The following is a 19,437-nucleotide window of genomic DNA, read 5'->3' as shown; positions in this document are numbered from 1 at the left end:
GGCTGTTCCTTTTAATGTTGACATTTTGCTGTTTTCTCTTTTACATCTCAGTGATTTTTCCTGCATTTTTATGTCAATGTTAGTGAAATTAACCTCCTTGTTTCCTTCTTTATCTTCTAACCATTTAATAGATTTTATATTTTTCCCTTTTAATAGACATTTTTATCTCATTATGGTGGAATTTGGATGTCTTTGATTTCATGTAGATTTTTTCTGAACTGGTGTGCATCTCTGTGTGGCTGATTTGTAAGGCTTCATTATTTTAATCTCTTTGCTGTGATTTTTTTTGTCCACGTTATGAATTGTTTTGGCCTTGCTTTGGTGTTTTCTCCCATTTCCTGTTTCCCTGTGGTTGTTCTCCTTTTAAAACTTTCATTTTGCTCTTCTTTTGTTTCACACCTTAAGCCCAGTTGTATTTTTTCGCAAACATGTTGGTGAAATTGACCTCTGTGTTCTCCTCATTGTCTTTGCTGTCTCTTTGTTGTTGATCTTCATCCATTTGGCTTGTCTATATACATTATTATCTGTTTATGGTGGCTCTGGATGTCTTGTCTTTCATTTAGATTTTTTTCTGCATGTCTGTGTGGTTGTTTTGTAAAACTCTGTTGTTATCGTATTCTCTTTGCTGGGATATTTTGCACTGGTTCCCAATGTGGAGGTCAAGACCGTCTGGGGACGCAGGACACCGAGAAGAGGGTCATGAAATGCCTTCCAGAAATATACATATTTCATATGGTAAATTTGACCTAGCATTGTGCTTAATATTGGTTTGATTAAAATAAAAACCTAGCTGGGATTTATGCTGAAATGAAAACTGAAATTGGCCGCGTCATCCTTTTTGTCTTTGCTGCCACAGTACAGTAGATTTACATCCGTCTGGCTCTGTTTTGTGGTCATTTAACAGCCGTTTGATCTCATTGTGTTGCTCTTTGTAGACATTTTTAATTTCTCCATGTTTTTTTTTAGATCCCTTTGTTTTCTTTTGATTGTTTCTGCGTCTCTGTCATTGCTGTATGTGACTTCATTATTTTAACCTCTATGTGAGGATTTTTCAAGGTGTTTTTAGTGTTTATGTCATTTCCTGTTTCTCTGGTTGTTCTCTTTTTAAAACTGCCATCTTGCCTGTCCCGTGTTTCATGCTTTCACACCTAGTTGTATGTTTCTGCAGAAATGTTGGTGAAATTTACCTTGTAGTCCTCCTTATTGTCTTTGCTGTCAAGGCACATCCACAGAACAGTCTGGTCCCCTGCAGAGAGCAGGTAATCCTCGGTGAGGATTTATTGATGATCAATAATTGTGTGATGGATCAGTATGATTGTTGCTAGCGCCCTGGCTAATAGTTGTCTCATTTTAGAGCCAAAATACACGTGTACAGCTGTCATTGGGATCGCATGTTCAAATTATTTATTTGTGCCACTTTTTAAAACATTTTCATCACTGTTTCCACCCATTTTGCCACATTAATTTGCACATCTAACCCATTTCTGCCACTTTTGGCCAATGTTTGCTACTTTTTAACCACTTTTCACTACCTAAGCCATCCATTTCTGCCCTTTATTAACTGCTTTTCATCACTTTTAAGCCAATTTATGCCCCTTTAGCCTTTCCTTAATTTCCACTTCATCCCTTTTTTGTAATAATTTAATGTATTTTTGCCTCTTTTTAGCAGCGTTACATCATTTTTTCCTCCATTTTTTTCTTTCTTAACCCATGTGTGCAGTTTTATTGCATTTTGTCCTCATTAAGCTATTTTTTGCCACTCTGTAACCACTTTTATCATTTTCACCACCAGCTTTTGGCCCTTTTCGTTTTTGCAGCCCAAGTTTGCTGCTTCATCCTGTTTTGTCTTCTTTTAACTACTTCACATCTCTTTATTTCTGCATATTTTTGCCATTTTTTAACAGCTTTTTGTCCTTTTTTTCCTTTCTGAGCCCAGTGTGCAGCTTTATCCCATTTTGCCTCATTAAATTGTATTTTGCCACTCTTACCCCATTTTTGACATTTTTTAGCAGCTTTTCATCATCTTTCCTATTTTTTCTTTCTTAACCCATGTGTGCAGGTTCATTGCATTTTGTCCCTATTAAGCTATTTTTTGCCACTCTTTAACCACTTATCATTTTCGCCACCAGTTTTTGTCCATTTTTTCCTTTCTCAAGCCAAGTTTGCTGCTTCATCCCTTTTTGTTTTGCTTCTTTTAACCACTTTCCACCACTTTATTTCTGCATATTTTGCTACTTTTTAGCAGCTTTTCATCTTTATTTCCTCATATTTTTTTCTTTCTTAACCCATGTGTGCAGCTTTATTGCATTTTGCCTCATTATTCTTTTTTTTTTTTGCTACTTTTTAGCAGCTTTTCATCATTTTTTACTTTCATCATTTTCCAACATTATTTTCCTCACGGTTTAGTTCAGTGTGCCCATCTGTATTGTTAATATTACTGATTAAAAGGTAATCTTGGTTCAAGAAGATGGGTTTACATTTTGAAGGCTATTATGGTTATCACAATTCACTTTATGGATCATGGTTTTGCTGACCCCCATGGGCCCTGGTTTTTCTGACCCCAGAAAGCTCTTCCCTTTATCCCCTCTTATGTTGCTGTCACTTTGCAGTTTATTTGCATCCATTTGGCACTCTTTTTGTGGCCATTTTGCACCCTTTTAATGTCATTCTGTTGCCATTTTTAGTCATTTTTGCCTCTTTATGGCTGCTTTTGTTCTCTTGATCATTTTTCTGCACTCATGTTGCGTCTCTGTGGGGTTTTTGTGCATCTCTTTTTTGCCTCTCTCTGGTCATGTAAAAGTCTTTCCAAACAGATGCTCTGGGGCCCCTGAACACTTTGGCCCCCAGGTCTGTGCCTATAATCCATCTATATATGTGCAATAATTAACAAAGCTGGTATACGTGACTGTGTGTGGCGGTGGCCGGGGTGGAGCGGAGCACAAAAAGGGCAAAGTAATCACGCCAGCAGTCCTCTACATGAGGCTTGATTACAGTGCTGGGAAATTATGGCTAACAGGGGCTAATGATGTGTGTCATTAGGCACTGTGAGCTGATTGGGGATATAATTAGATGTATCATCTCAAAACGGCATGAAGATGAGACATTACATTGTTCAACACTCTCAGTGTGGAACGTATTTAAAACAGGAGATTTGGCAAAACCAAGAAAACGTGCTAATGAGAGCTGCGAAGACGAGAAGAGCTTTGAAACAAAGCATTTGTCATAACAGAAAAAAAGGCTGAAAAGATGCCAAAATCAAACTCTCAGAGGGGTTTTATAATAAGGGTTTTTTACTAACATGGAGACTAAAAGTAGATCTGAGGAGGAAGATTCAGCTTACAATGCTTCGTGACTTTTTCTGAGATATACGACAGCCCTCATTATCCGATAAACTTAAAACAGGCTTTTGTGTGCTCTGCACCACTCATCTAAATGTGTTTTAAACACTCTTTAAATGGTTGTGAAAGGAAAAACGTAAAGCTGGAATGTTCCAGCAGTAAACAATGATTCAAAGCCTCGCAGCACAACTTCACATTAAGTTTGGTTGTGTTCATTTTTGCCTTAAATTACTTTGAGATTCTCTGCAACTTGATTCGCTTGTCAACCTGCGTTCACTTCAAATAGCCGGACATGGCTTAAAATAAAACACGACTTACATGCTCCAATGGACAGCAGCACACCAAAGCGCCATGGCAGGGCAGAGCCAATGGGCACAGCAGTGAAAATCACACAAATCAGCTGGGGAGGCCAAAGCGCAGCTCAGAAAGAAAATGTTAAAAAGAGCACAGCAGGTGGCATCATTAGGGAGAAGAAACACCACAACCACACAGATTCCTCTGAGTGAAAAGTTTTACAAAGTGTCTGGAAAGAGCCGACCAAGGTCAGGCGGAAGATCGCACACAGAAGTACAGAGCATCTTTGATGGTACAAAAACTGGTCAAAGGGATGGCAAACATTTTACTTCTGGGTCTCTGTGGAGCTGCAGCTGGAGGGTTACATGACAGCAGGCTGCAGACAGCGCAACAGCACATGAGGAAGTCACAAAACACCAGGAAGAGCTCTCAAATTTTATTAAAATCAAAAGCAACAATTATTTCAGTAATTCACAACTGACAACTAATACTACACCACGTTCCACATTATTATGCAGATTGGATTTTAGCATCATAAACATTCAATATTTATTTTTCCATTAAACTCATGGATCGTATTGTGTCTCAGGGTTCTGTGGATCACTGAAATCAATCTCAGACACCTGTGATCATTAGTTTGCCAGGTGAGCCCAATTAAAGGAAAATTACTTAAGAAGGACATTCCACATTATTAAGCAGGCCACAGGTTTCAGCAATATGGGAAAGAAAAAAGATCTCTGCTGCTGAAAAGCCTCAAATAGTGCAATGCCTTAGACAAGATATGAAAACATGAGATATTTTAGGAAAACTCAAGCATGATCATCGTACTGTGAAGAAATTTGTGGCTGATTCAGAGCACAGACAGGTTTGTGCAGATAAAGGCATAATGAGGAAGGTTTCAGCTGCTAAAATGCCATTACAAAGCAGCAAACAGGTATTTGAAGCTGCTGGTGCCTCAGGAGTCCCACCAACCTCAAGGTGTAGGATCCTCCAGAGGCTTGCAGTCATGCATAAACCTACTATTCAGCCACCCCTAACCAATGCTCACAAGCAGAAACGGTTGCAGTGGGCCCAGAAATACATGAAGACTCATTTTCAAACAGTCTTGTTTACTGATGAGTGCTGTGCAACCCTGGATGGTCCAGATGAATGGAGTAGTGGATGGTTGGCGGATGGCCACCATGTCCCAACAAGACTGTGACGTCAGCAATGAGGAGGCGGAGTCATGTTTTGGGCCAGAATCATGGGAAGAGAGCTGGTAGGACCCTTTAGGGTCTCTGAAAGTATGAAAATGACCTCGGCAAAGTATATAGAGTTTCTGACTGACCACTTTCTTCCATGGTACAAAAAGAAGAACCGTGCCTTCTGTAACAAAATTATCTTCATGCATGACAATGCACCATCTCATGCTGCAAAGAATACCTCTGAGTCAGTCAGTGTTAATTTTGGCAGCTATTTTTAATTTTAGTCTTAGTTTTAGTCTTTAAATAAAATGCATTGTAGTTTTAGTCACATTTTAGTCATTTCTACCCTTTTTAGTTTTAGTCAACGAAAACTCAAAACATTTTAGTCTAGTTTTAGACCCTAAAAAGTCCTCACATTTTAGTCTTTACTTTTAGTCAAAGCAGTTATTTTCTAACCAAAATTTGGTACCAAATCATGGTAGTGTGTTCTCTGCGCCCTGCCAAACCTGGGGTCCCTGCTTTCTACAGCTGAGAGGCAGAAGAGATACAGCCGCATTGTTTTTGACAGATTTACCCACAGTGGAGTAATATCATGGATTTTGAATGTCCAACAAAAACTAAATTACATTGTAGTCTACTTTTAGTCATTTTGACACAAACTAAACTTAGTTGTCAGTTTTAGTCATCACAGACCTATTTTTGTTTGTTTTAGTCTAGTTTTTGTCATCGAAATTAACACTGGTGTCACTTGCTGCTATGGGCGTAAAAGGAGAGAAACTCATGGTGTGGCCCCCATCCTCCCATCCTGACCTCAACCCTACTGAGAACCTTTGGAGCATCCTCAAGCTAAAGATCTATGGGGGTGGGAGGCAGTTCCCATCAAAACAGCAGTTCTGGGAGGATATTCTGACATCCTGCAAAGAAATTCAAACAGAAACTCTCCAAAAAACTCACAAGTTCAATGGATGCAAGAATTGTGAAGGTGTATCAAAGAAGGGCTCCTATGTTAACATGAAACTTTGCCTGTTAAGATGTTTTTGATTGAAATAGCTTTGATTTCAGTAAATATGACCTCCTAATGCTGCAAATTCAACAAATCACCATTTTCAGGTCTTTACAACCTATAAAATGTTGTGAAACTCTGTTGTGCATAATAATGTAGAGCAGTGCATTTTGAGTTTTTTATTTTTCAAAAAAAGTTATCATTGGGAGGTTTGTTCAATAAAATTTGAATTATGCTCTAACAGTTGATGACTTGAAAATTATACTGACTATCAATTGCATAATAATTTGGAATGCGGTGTACTGTAGCCCATGTTCAACCCACAAGGGCATGCTGGCTGGGGAACACAGACCCTGAAAACGAGGCAGTGCCAGTCAAATCTGGACATATAGTAACTATATCTTGAAATAGAGCTGATGCAACAGGCCACAGATTCATATTCTTTTATGTGGCCTTGGCTACAATGAGACGAAGAGCAGTCTAATGGAGCTTTCCATATAAAAAAAGAGCACAAGAAGCGGTTATACTACAGAAGAGAGAAGCTTTAGTGCTGGGGTGTCTGAGTGTTTGGGTGCCAAGAATGGAAAAAAAAAACAGGCCTGAATGAAACCATTCAGTGTCTGCACTGACTCAGAGATTGCTGTTCACAGACTCCCCGTTGAGTTCATTTAAATCATGAAGACTTAAACTAAAATGCAGATAGAACAAACAAACAGACATCTAAGAAGAGCTGAGGCTATAATGCAGCATCTGTCTAACTGGGATAAAGTTTCATAACAAAACGAGTGGGGAAAAAAAGAAGAAACAGCAGAAAGCTGTGTTTCATTTTTCATTATAAGGTATTCTGCTTCAGCTGTCAACAACAAATCTCAATTTGCTTTGTATTCAAAGCGTGTCCCACTTCAGGATGACGGGAGGTTTGGAAACTTTCTGAAGGCATTGTGCTTCAAATGTAGTAGACAGACGCTCTCCATTTTAAAGTCATGAAAATTGATTTTCACTCTGAGGCTATAGCATGATCTGCGCCCAGGGAGCCAGCCTCTATAAAGTTAGACTAAATCCATTAAGATCAGCAAAGACCGGCCACAACTGGCTGCCAGAAATGAATGCAAATGAGAGTGGAGCTCTTACTTTGAGATGTTTCACTCAGTGCAGGCTGCTCGGACATAACTTTGTGGAAGTGTAATCATATGAAGGTGCAGAGCATGGAGAGATAGAGCTCTTGGGAAAGACAAGCAGGTGGTTTAAGCATGCAAAAGGAGATGCACAGGAAATATTCTGACTCTGCGGGCTGCCTGCATGTTTAAAGAATTTCCCATTCAATGCAAAATTATATGTTATGTAAAGATTAGTATGCAGTTACACCACCAAGAGGGCTAAAAAGAACCACATGGAGAACTACAGACTACATAAAGAATTTAAGTGCTCGCTGCTATTTTTACCTTCAAAGGAGTCTAAACAAAAGATTAAATGGAATAGATAACAGGGGATGCCAGCCAGGAGCAGTAAATTATGGTGGACCGAGAGAGATACTGGGTGTGAAGACGGGAGGGGACATCAAGACGTGCAGTGAGGAGAGAGAGAAACCCTGCCTGGTGTTTTTTCGGTGTTAAACTGGGCGTGAGACTGGGAGTCAGCAGCAGTGAAAGAGTGCGGTTATGGTTTGTGGTTTTCCCTCGGCTCTAAAGTCTCAGCAGAGCTCTCGACAGGGAGGAACAGAGCAGAGGGGACAAAATAGACCCTTCAGACTGTGAGAGGCCAAGCTGGAGCCTCACATCCAGGACAGGCAGGAAGACAAAACAACCACACTGTGACATCGAGTATGTGCACTTAAGAGCAAATCATCGTCACTGCGACAATGGATGTCAAACACACTCTGCCTTTATAACCTCTCATCGTAGAAGGCAACCTGACAAGAAACTGCCTCCCCTTATCACCCAATAAGAAAGGGCGTTACATCATGTCAATATTTATAATTTTAAAACATTCAGTGTTTCAAATGCAGACATTACGACATGAAAAGTGATGTTTTAAGATTATGAAATGCAGTGGTTCTCACCTGGTCCGGCCTCAGGACTAGAGATGTTTCAGGCATATAATTTCCCATCTGATTAGATGCTAAATATAATTATGCTTAGCCAGCTCATCTAAAAGTCAGCAAATACCGTGAGAAACATTACACAGGGTGTTCATGGAGTGTGAATCAGTCAGTGCTGTAGCAGTGCCAGGTGTGTGTGGCTGATCAGCCCTGATTGACACCAGGTGTGGTAAACTCATGTTTACTCTTGGGCTGCAGCAAATTGTGCTTATATAGTCTCGTACAGGAATCACTCAGGGTTAAAGGTCACATATTTTATCCCTTTAATAGTAATGATAATAATAATAACTTTATTTGTATAGCACCTTTAAAAACAGAGGTTTGCAAAGTGTTTGAACAATAAGCAGAATCGCAATTAAAACAAAGCAGTGTAGCACAGAAGAAGCCATGAAAAATCCAGCCAGCAATGTAACTCCAACATCATAATCATCCTCGTAGACACATTACAGACCCTGAAAACAAGTCAAGCTTGAAATACATGAAACCTAATTCCGGAATAAAATTGAAGACCAAGAATAAGAATAAAAACCCAGAATAACCTAGACTAATCCAAGCATCACAGAAATCCAACTACTTAAAAGATCTAGGGACCTGAAATGTAAGAGCATTAAAAATAATTGGAAATGAACAAGTTTATATTGATCTTAGAGGTCCTCAAAACATGCCTGTTAAGTTTGTTGCTGAAAAAACACTCCAGTATTGGAGTGTTTCTGTGGCTTTAAATGTTAATGAGATGTCTGACTCCACCCCTCTCAGGAAATGGATGTTGCTCAATGTTGCTCCTCTCAGCTGTGGATCAGGAGACTAGGGTGGAACTTTCTTCCAAGCTGGGAGGGCCAACTGATCCTGAGGGCGGGGCTAACTCCCCGCATGACATCATGAGGGGAAAATCTGAGAACGGCTTGTTTCAGCACACATTTTCTGAAAGGTTGTAAAGAGTAGCCGGAAGGAATGAATTTTTATGATTCTTGGGGGGATTGCACTTACCAGATTACATGCAGAAACTAATAATATTCAATAGGTGGCAGTAATGCAACAACTCACGGATGCCGACCATAAACACCATGAAAGAAGAAGAAAGACGCACTTTGTGCCTAGTAGTCCTGACTGCAAAGTGAATGCTGTGCCCAATGCTTGTTGGGCACCGCCCACTTTTGAGCGTTGGGCATCGCCCAACTCATTGTCATCCAGTCAGACGTTTGCTCTACATCATTGAGCCATCATTACCCATTGACCAACGTCATTAGATCATGTCTGCTTTCAAGACACAGGAAGTAAATTGCACGCTAAGAAAAGAATTCCGATGGGATTACTTGTTCAAAGAAAACATTTGGATATACATCTTATATTTATTGTTTTTTGGTTGCTATCAGATTAATGTACGGTATTCACCTGAACATGCATTTCCTTTGTTTTATACATTGTATTCACTTTAGGATTACTAGCAGGCTAATCTGATTTTATTATAAAATTAATTAAAACATAATCCAAACGTAGGGGGTCATTAACGTTTGATTGGAAGGGCAGAGCCGTTTGGCACTGAGGTCAGGATAAGATACAGTTGGGCTCCGCCCCCTATTGCACACCGCATCAAGGGGCTTCTCCTCTGTGCCAGGGTTGCCAGGTGTGTGGTTTTCCCGCAGAATTGAGCTACTTTTTATGAACTGCTGCAGGCAGATTTTTTTGTCCGTGGGTGAGCAGACCCATTTTTGATGTCTTGTGTATTTGTTATCCAAAGCAGAACTACTTTATTTACCCTAAAACACAACTAAATGAACTGGCAAACCAAAGATCTGCTGTGCCACACTGGACATACAAGCGACACACAGAAGAAGCACAGCTACACGCCATTATGTGGCGTGGCAGAGGTTTTACTGGCTTACTGATTTATGTCACTCATCTTTTCTACAACTCCCAGGCTGGACCAGCAGACTCACGCTGCATGCATTCCTTTACAGCCCGCCCACCAAGTGAGGGTACGGGTGTCTGTATCCAAGTTATTTTGGTGTTTAGCGTACCAAACCAAACCAAACTGTGCTCAATCAAACCGGACCACCTGCAGGAAACACAGCTTAAAGACCCTGTAATGTGAAATCCAAAGTTTTTGTCATAACACACTTAACATGTTGGAATATGGTTGCTGTAAACGTGAAAACGCTGAGATCCACATGAGCCTGAATTCTGGATTTGGACTGTTAGAAAGTTTTTCTCCTCTCTCCTGGCTTGGTTTCATGTGGGCGGGGCCAATATGTAGGCTCATAATGTCATGAGCCCACAGAACCCCATCCTTCTAACACTACAATGTAAAATCACAGAGCAGTTCATCTCAATACAGTCTGTTGTTAGCTGATGTCACTGCCTTTATTGAAAGTTTACAGTCAGTTAAATGCTGTTTTTCTGTTCATTGTGAGGTAAATTTCCCAAATCTATCAACCACAGTGGTCTATGGATCATTTAAAGCATCATAGCAGAGATTTGGGCCAGAAAATGGACTTTGTCTCTTCTTCTAAGGTCAACAAAAGCTCAAAAGGAAGGATAATGGCGTGAGTGCTTTCTTCAAATCAGATTATTTTTTTTTTTTTTAATTTGAGAAGATCACATTTCTCCTGAGTGGGCGTGGCTTCATCTCATTGAACAGACAGACCATCCTGGAGCAGATTTTACTGCCTGATTTTTCATGATTTTGAAGCTTAATTTCATAAACTTAGCGATGTCTTATTTGACTGAAATTTGACCTGGGGGTTCATAACACAGTGGCCAATCATACAACAAACCTAAATACAGATTTATTTTCACTTTACAGGGTCTTTAAATATTGTGCTGATTGGCTCTGATGGTAACTGGATGAAACTAGCTTATAACTGTTGTTCCCTATAACTGTTTCATGCTGCAGGTAATCCAGCAGAGACATAAACGTTTAATATACCTGTATCTTATCTAACACTGAGCCTGTTGATCCTGTTATTATTTGATATAAACCTAATCACTTTGCAGTGTTGCATATCTGATGTGGTGTGATGTACTTATGGTTTACAGAGTTACATCAAGGGTTTTTATTCTGCAGGATAACTCTTTTTTCCTCTCTTATTGTATTTTCATGCACCACCACTCACTGTGTATCCATGCTGATCTAAATCGATTTGTGCATCCCTTCTGTATCACAATATTCTACCTCAATCCTGATTTTCTTTAACAAGTTGTATGTTTTCAGAGAATTCCCTCGACCAAGAAAGCAGCACATATCAGGAAAGAAAACAACCTTGCAGGTTACTTATATTCAAGCTGACATACATCCAGTCTCTTATGATTGCTCTCCTCTTCAGGCAGATCTGGAGTATAGAAGGCTGCAGGAACATGAGGCTGAAAACTGCAGGCATAAAAAAATGCACTGAGGGAACAACGTGAGACAGGACAGGCTGAAATCTGGGCAGAAATGAAGTGAAGGAGCATGGAAGTGAGGGGAAATAGGTTGGATGAATTTAGAGCAGGCTTGTGCACACATACCCACACATGCACACACACACCTGCAGGCGGCAGCACAATGCAGCCTTGTTACTTCCACCCTCAGTGGAGCCAGTGTTCAGGGCAATTATCCAGCAAGTCACCACACCTCAAGAAGCCCACGAGCACGTCAGAGCACCAGAGCGGGACAAACAACACCAGCTGTGACGATTAAAGAAAACACTCGACACCTCCTCTCCCAAACATATTTTCACTGCTTCCATCAGAACAGCGAGACGTCGTGTGCTGAGCAGAGCCAGCCGAGCAGATTGGAAACTGTGTTGTGTCTGTGTGCGTCGACAGCAGCTTTGGTCTCGGCCAGAGTTTGCCGGCTGAATGTAAACAGTGGGCAGCTGCCAACTGTCCACAGCCATCAGTCCATCAGTTCAGCCCGGCTGGAGCTGATGAAATGTGGGAGGACATGGAGAGAAGGAAGCTGCCTCCTCCTTCTCCTGTCTGCCTCTGTGCTCATCTTGAAAAGTGTCAGAGCGCTCTGACTGACACTGTGAGCCGCAGAGTCAGGGAGATTTCAGGAGCAGCAGTCATCGGGTTATACATAGAACATGAGATGGAAAACTGTGGCTGTAACTTAAAGTTTCTATGTGGTACCTCGAGCACAGTTCAGAGGTTTATTAGTCATGTCTTCTTTGCATGGATTTGAATATAGTGTGCCTTGAGATTTTGGCTTGATCTTAGAGGAGTGCTTTGGGCAAAAGAATCTGAAAACCATTTTAACAGGCCATACTCCCACTGAGGCCATGGTAGTATGGCCTTTTACTGATTTTATAAATCAGTCATGGTCAATATAATAAGGATTTTGTGACTTAAACATACAAAAAACCTATTTAAAGGTCACATATTTGACCCTTTTAAGATAAGTTTATATTGGTCTCAGGGGTCCAAAAACATGAAGTTTGTTGCTGAAAAAAACATTCCAGTATTGGATTTTTGCACGTCTAAAAACTCTCTGTTTCAGCCCTGCTCAGAACAAGCTGTTTCTGTGTCTGCAGCTTTAAATGTTACTTTCAGGAAGTGGATGTGGCTTAATGGATGTGGCACTCCTGATCCAGCTGAGAGGAGGATCAGGAGAGCAGGGCTGAATTTTCTTCCAAGCAGGGAGGGCCAACCGAACCGGGGGGCGGGGCTAGCTCCCCTCATGACATCATGAAGGGAAAAAGCTCTTTTCAGGACAAATTTTCTGAAAGGTGGAGAAACTGAGGAGGAGAGGGAATTGATTTTTCTGATTCTTGGGTGGATTGTGGACAGGCTAGGGGAACATATCTTTTGCTAGAAATGCCTGAAAAAGTGTATTTTGCACAATATGTGACCTTCAATGCATTTTTTTTCAAGGAAACATTGACAATCCACTGAAAGCATGCAGCTCAGCTACCCACCAACCCACCAGTGGAGAACCAGTGTAGTAGAGGATGTGTTTATTCATGTTAGGACAGGAAATAGTAGTAGTGGTGCAAAGTGGCAGACTCAGTGTAGGGGCAGGATTCCCTAAAAACTAAATATTTCTGACAGGAACAGTGCCAATGTATGATTATGTATAGAGAAAGATATAGTATCATAGATCTGCTCAGATACAGGGACTCTGCCACCTGATATAGATATAGATATAGATATGGATATAGTTAGTGTTTGGTACCTAAACATAAACAGAATGTACTGGCTTTTGATAGGTTGCATAATAGAAAACTGAATTCTAATTGAAACCCTGATCTTATCCAACACTTTGCTGCATGACCACTAAAAAAGTTTTCTGTTTGTGTTATTATACTCATACAAGAGGTTCAGTTTAGGGTGAGGATCACAGTCCAGGCTGAAACAGCACATCAATATTGTTTTTTGGTGTCAGTGAGGACGCGGTGATCTCCAGAGTAAAAGAGGAAACAGCTTTGTTGTGACTGTCATGGTTGCCTGAACTTGTCGTGCTACACGCTGAATAACCAAACCCATTTGTTCCAAATGTTGTGTTTCTGAGGGCTCTGCTCCCGGAAAAAGACTTGCTGCTTTTGGTAAATATTGAGCTCAAGCTAGAAAACAAAAAAATCCAAAGGTGGGTGCATGGATGGATGGATGGATGGATGGATGCATGGATGGATGGATGCATGAATGGATGGATGGATGCATGGATGGATGGATGCATGAATGGATGGATGGATGCATGGATTGATGCATTGATGCATGGATGGATGGATGAATGGATGAATGGATGGATGGATGGATGGATGGATGCATGGATGGATGGATGCATGAATGGATGGATGGATGCATGGATTGATGCATTGATGCATGGATGGATGGATGAATGGATGAATGGATGGATGGATGGATGGATGGATGAATGAATGGATGGATGGATGCATTAATGGATGGATGGATGGATAGATGTATGAATGAATGGATGAATCAATGAATGGAGGGATTCAAGGGAGGATGATGCATGATAGATGGATGGATGGTGGATGGATGGATGCATGGATTGATGGAAGAATGGATGCATGGATGGATGGATGAATGGATGGATGGATGGATGGATGGATGGATGCATTAATGGATGGATGGATGCATTAATGGATGGATGAATGGATAGATGGATGGATGGATGGATCGATGAATGGAGGGATGGATGGATCGATGAATGGAGGGATTCATGGGAGGATGATGCATGATAGATGGATGGATGGATGGATGGATGGATGATGGATGGATGGATGGATGGATGCAGGGACGGATGGATGGATGGATGGATGGATGGATGGATGGATGCAGGGACGGATGGATGGATGGATGGATTGATGTAGGGATGGATGGATGGATGGATGGATGGATGGATGGATGCATGCCTGCATACCTGGTGGCAGAAAGCTTGCTCCAGGTGCACCGGTAGTTGAGTGGTTAAGGTGCGCACAATGTACGTGGGCAGCCTGAGTTCGAATCTGGCCTGTCTCTCTTCACTCTCTTCCCTGTTTCTATCCACTGTCCACTTCTATCTAATAAAGGCCCAAAAATAAACTATAAAAAAAAGACGACCTTTGGCCGCTTCCTATCAAGCCATGCTTGTTTTGTTGATTCAGTTGGCTGCTACTGACGCCATTACTCACATGCTTGCAATGATGCGTTTGGGTCCGGCATGGAAAATTCACTACTCTTCCACTCTCTTACAGTCGCAAGGATGCGTTTAGGTATAGAAACATGGTACCGTTTGATTTTACGAGAACCGGTACGCAGGAGTGCTGACAGAATTCGGTCAGTACCTAAAAAAGTACTGAAATCAGTACCCATCCCTATTGATCATGCAGGGTTCCTTTTTTGAAAACAGTGTTTTTATTGTATTTTGTAGCTTAGTCCACAGTAAATTTACAGACAGTATATTGTAGATATTTTCCTCTTTTACATTAACAAACATAATAACAAAAGAATACATTCAACACCCACCCTCTTTCAGATATAACATTAGATACTCACTTTCAAATACTAATTTGCAAGAAAAAGAATAAAAATACCTTTACATGCATACACATATGCCATGTATAAACCATAACTTAAAGATTTAAATCCTGCCCCAACTTCTCTGGGAAATTTCACTTTATTTCTTTAGATATCTTATTCTCAGTCTCCCTCCTGTAGAAGCTCTCCTAGGTCCCCATTTTTCATAAATTCCTCAAATGGTTTCCATATTTCTTTTGTAAATCTGTAACTTATTTTTTCAGGATATATGTTATTCTCTCCATTGACATACAACTTACTAGAATTTTAATTCAAGCAGGGTCCCTTTTAACAAATTTGTTCAACTAACTTCCTGTATAAAGAAAATCTTTGTGTGTACTTAAAAGCCACTGACAAGACCGGAATTATTTTAAATATCTGAAAATGAGATGTTTATCTAGATTTGTCAGGTGAATGAGGCCTAAAGTAAGTGTTCAGAGGTATTTCTGAGTAGAAATAAGATGGACTGATGTCTGAGTTTTTGAAGGTGAAACTATTTGTTTTAGCAAGTGCTTCTCCTTATTTTCACATTAACAAAGTCGAGGAATAGCAGATCAGTCTTGACTGGTTTTGAAGGAAAATCCTGAGTCCAAGACCAAGTAGAAATTCTCTCGGGTCTGAGACAAGACCAAGACGTTCAAAATGTGGTCTTGAGACCAGCCTCAAGACCAAGACTGTTCTTAAGTATTACAACACCAGGAGCAGCATTCGTGAGGTCTGGAATTGGACTGGCTTTTCTTGGCAACTCTCTAAGGAAAGGAGTAAACTTCTGCAAGCTAAAAACATAGGTTTATGTTAGAGTTAGAGTTAGTTGAAGGCTCCAAACTTTTCCCACAACAGATTTTGATTTCTAGCTGAGGAAAGCTGGTTCTCATTCAAATGTCTTGCAGCTCTATTACATCCTGGTCTATTGTGGGCTCTGTCAGTGTACATAAAATGCAATGTGTCAGTCTACTGCGATGTATTTCTCCATGACAGATAGTGAAAATCAAAACAAATTCAGTTATGATTTGACAGCTGGGAAAATTCAAACCAAGCTGATGCAACAATAAGAAAAATACACTACAAACATGTCAAGAAGGGCCAAACCAGTGCTCTGTTTTAGGAAGGGTTTCCTTCACAGCAGCTTTCATTTCAGCAGACATTAATTTTTAACGTGCCACATATAATATGTGGCAGGACTGCTTTAAGACCTCTGCCAGGCTAACATAAGAGCACACTGTATAGCAGTGAATTCCCCTGCTCTGCCAGTGAGGCCTCCAGTTCCTGTAACCTTTCCAGAAAAAAAGGAATGAAAAACTGATGGGAGGGAATAGCCTGAGGAATGGTTGGTATTCTCAAATGTTGTTCTTCTGCACGAGTTTATTTCTGTCTTTCATCGTAGTCCAGGGGAGCATTCCTCAGCCAATCAGAGAGCTCCATTCTCACACACCATCACATCTCCACCATCTGATAACACAGCTGACTGTACAAACAACTGACAAGAAAAAAAACAAGCAACCCCACAAAAAGTATGCTTTTTTGATTTAAAAAAAAAAAAACCACACTTAAGGGGAACAACCTGAGCTCAAGTGTGATAAATGTAATCCTCTCCTTAAGTAAACTAAGAGCAACAACCTTCATTAACCAATCCACACAAGATAAATGGAACAGGATCCAGTTTATCCTTTCTAATTAGACAAACTGAGCCCACAGGAACGCACTATTTATCAGAGTTAAATCTCTAAAACAAGGTCACTGACATCTGTGCTGGGGCTGGAATATATAGAGAAAAAGTAAAGCGAAGAAGTCCCAAATAAAAACCTTTAAGTGGAGAAGTTTTTGACAGAATTAGAAAAGTGAAAATGACTTACCACTCTTTAATCACACTCTCTGCACTCTCCTCTTCTTACTCTGTGTTTGAGGAAAACTTCCCAAGTTGTTCCTTCCCACAGACTCTCTCTCTCTCTCTCTCTCTCTCTCTCTCTCTCTCTCTCTCTGGCATCATGCATACATGTGAAATCAAAAGCTCCTCCACCAGCAGCAAAATGGCGACATCGTGTGGTGAGAAAAGTTAAATAAAGCGCTCAAACTCCCCTATAATCCATTGTGGAGCTCTTGGCTCACTTTCAATTTGCAGAAGTAATTTATGGACTAATTTGCTCCGATTCAGTGGGCCATTTAAAGGAAGCATCTCTTGAATACAAATGTCAACTTTTAAGATCTACAAATGCATTTGGACTTACAGATTATTTTTCATTTAAGTAGCCAAAAGTGATATTTTCAGTTTTCACAGCTCTTCTTAATAAAGACTTTTGAAATCTGCCATTGCACATTACCTTTAAGTAAATGTATGGATCTGGACAAGGAGGCTGTCCACGCAGGAGATAAACAAATCTCATTTATTAGGACTAACAGAGTCATCCACTCGTGTGCATACATTGGTCGAGGCGTTGCATTTGCATAATGTCCAGTCATGTTAGTTTCTATTTGTACAGAATGCAATGTTGTGAATTGCTAATATTATTGCAAAGCCTTCACCATTTCCAGAGCAGAGAAACAGCCTCTATCCTTGATTCAGATAAGAATAGATGTCCTTAGATAGATAGATAGATAGATAGATAGATAGATAGATAGTCATTTATTGTCATTGCATTGTAAAAACACAATGAAATTACGTTTTGCAGCCTCCACTGTAGCAGCAAACACAGTTGTCCAAGCGGTGGTTAGAAATCCGCAGCCTCACGTCGTCCATCCTGCTGGCAAGGGAGAAAGATGCTCGGTAGGGCACGTTTGTGGGGCCGCTCTTAAGGCCTTTGCACACTAGGTCTGATTATTTTGTCCGAATTTTTCACACGTTAAAAAAGAAAATCAAGCTCATGTTGTTCTAATGACGTTTGCAGACTGACGTCGAAATTTTCGTCCGTCATATTTTTATTCGGAACAGGTTCGATTTTATACGAAATTTCGCATCAGTCCAAGTCATTTAAATGGGTGAGTGATGATTCAAAACAGTGCCCGCTGCAAATAAAAATGCATTCGATCCAGTGTGCAAGGTCCGAGTGCGTGACATTTTTTTCAGATTACGGATCCGAAAAAAACGCATCCAAAAATAACGGACCCAGTGTGTAAAGACCTTTAGCCTAGCTTGCAGCCCTGCTTCCACCTTCTCGCACAATGTTGTTTCTGCCTCCTCCCCACCTGGCTAGAGGTTTCGTGCTGCTTCGAAAAAAAGATAAAAACCTGGGTTCCTCTCTGTTTCTTTTTTTTTGGTTTGTTCTCTTAATTTGTATGTCAGAAACAACCTTGGTCTGTTGACTGGATTCTGTCCCAGACAGTTCTACGTTTCTGACCGTCATAACAAAAGTGGTCTGTAGACAGGTTTCTGTCCCAGACAGTTTCACATTACTGACCTATCCTGGATGCTAGAGACAACCTTGGTCCGGAGACCGGATTCTGTTCCAGACAGTTTCACGTTTCTGGCCAATCCCGGATGCCAGAAACAACCTTAGTTGAAGACTGGATTCTGTCCCAGATAGTTTCATGTTTCTGGCCAATTCCAGATGCCAGAAACAACCTTTGTTGAAGACCGGATTCTGTCCTCGACAGTTTCACATTTCTGGCCAATACCAGGTCTTTATCTGAGCTCCAAGCTCTTAAAACAATTTAAAATAAAAATGTAAAAGGTGATAAAAACAGCAAAAAGCAAAACAGATAAAAACACACATATTAAAGTAAAAGTTACAGTACAGAGTTTAAGTGAAAATAGAAAATTTGAAAAGTGATAAAGTTTTTTTGCATCTTTCTTTCCAACTGCTCTGGTTGCCTAGCAACAATTTCAAAAGAACCAAAGTCAAAGTTTTACTTGGTGGAAAAGATGTTTTTGCTCTTCTCCCACTCAGCGTTCACAAAAGTTAAATTCACCCACTGAACCACAATAACGACTGCCAGCAGAGCTTGTATTATGTAGTTTTCACCCTGGCAGCAGCAACAGTGTTTATCATAGGTTTTTCTGACTGGCTAGAAATGTATGTAGCAGCTATAATGTTACATTCACTTTTATTCAGTTTTGTTATGTTGCAGCCCGAATCTGCAGTAGAAAAAAACCTTTTTTTATCATTAATCTACACTGCGTACCTCATCATAGCAAAATAATAATTTTATAAATTTCTGCTCCTTGATCAAAAATAAAAAACTGAAATATCACATCAACATAAGTATTTAGCCCCTTTGCAAAAACATTTGAAATTTAGGCTAGGTTCCTCCCATTCCTCTGGATCTTTGCTGAGATGTTAATTGGAGTCTTCATGTGCTAAATTAAACTGATTGGACATTATTTGGAAAGGCACATCTCTCTATAGAAGGCCTCACAGCTGACAATGATATCAGAGCAAAAACCAAGCCATGAGGTCAAAGGAACTGCAGAGCTGGAGAGCTAGACAGGATTGTTGACTTGTTGGAAAGCTAGGACTTGCACATGGACCAGTGGGTTTGCAGGATGCTTACAGAAGCTGAGCATGCTGACAAATGTCTGGGTCTTTCATC

At 40.4% G+C, this 19,437-nt stretch overlaps 1 protein-coding gene across 1 annotated transcript in view; it reads right to left on the bottom strand.

Annotated features, from left to right (window-relative positions):
• The window catches only part of tspan4a (tetraspanin 4a), a 351,848-nt gene extending 335,003 nt beyond the window's left edge, over positions 1–16,845 (bottom strand). The window contains exon 1 of the mRNA XM_041789126.1: positions 16,767–16,845. The gene's annotated coding sequence lies outside the window, so the exon portion shown is untranslated. The remainder of the gene's footprint in view (positions 1–16,766) is intronic.
• Between the last annotated feature and the right edge of the window lie 2,592 nt (positions 16,846–19,437).

The sequence above is a fragment of the Cheilinus undulatus genome, linkage group 1 (genome assembly GCF_018320785.1).
Source record: "Cheilinus undulatus linkage group 1, ASM1832078v1, whole genome shotgun sequence".
Classification (NCBI taxonomy): Eukaryota; Metazoa; Chordata; class Actinopteri; order Labriformes; family Labridae; genus Cheilinus; species Cheilinus undulatus.
This window is presented reverse-complemented; position numbering and strand designations above follow the sequence as displayed.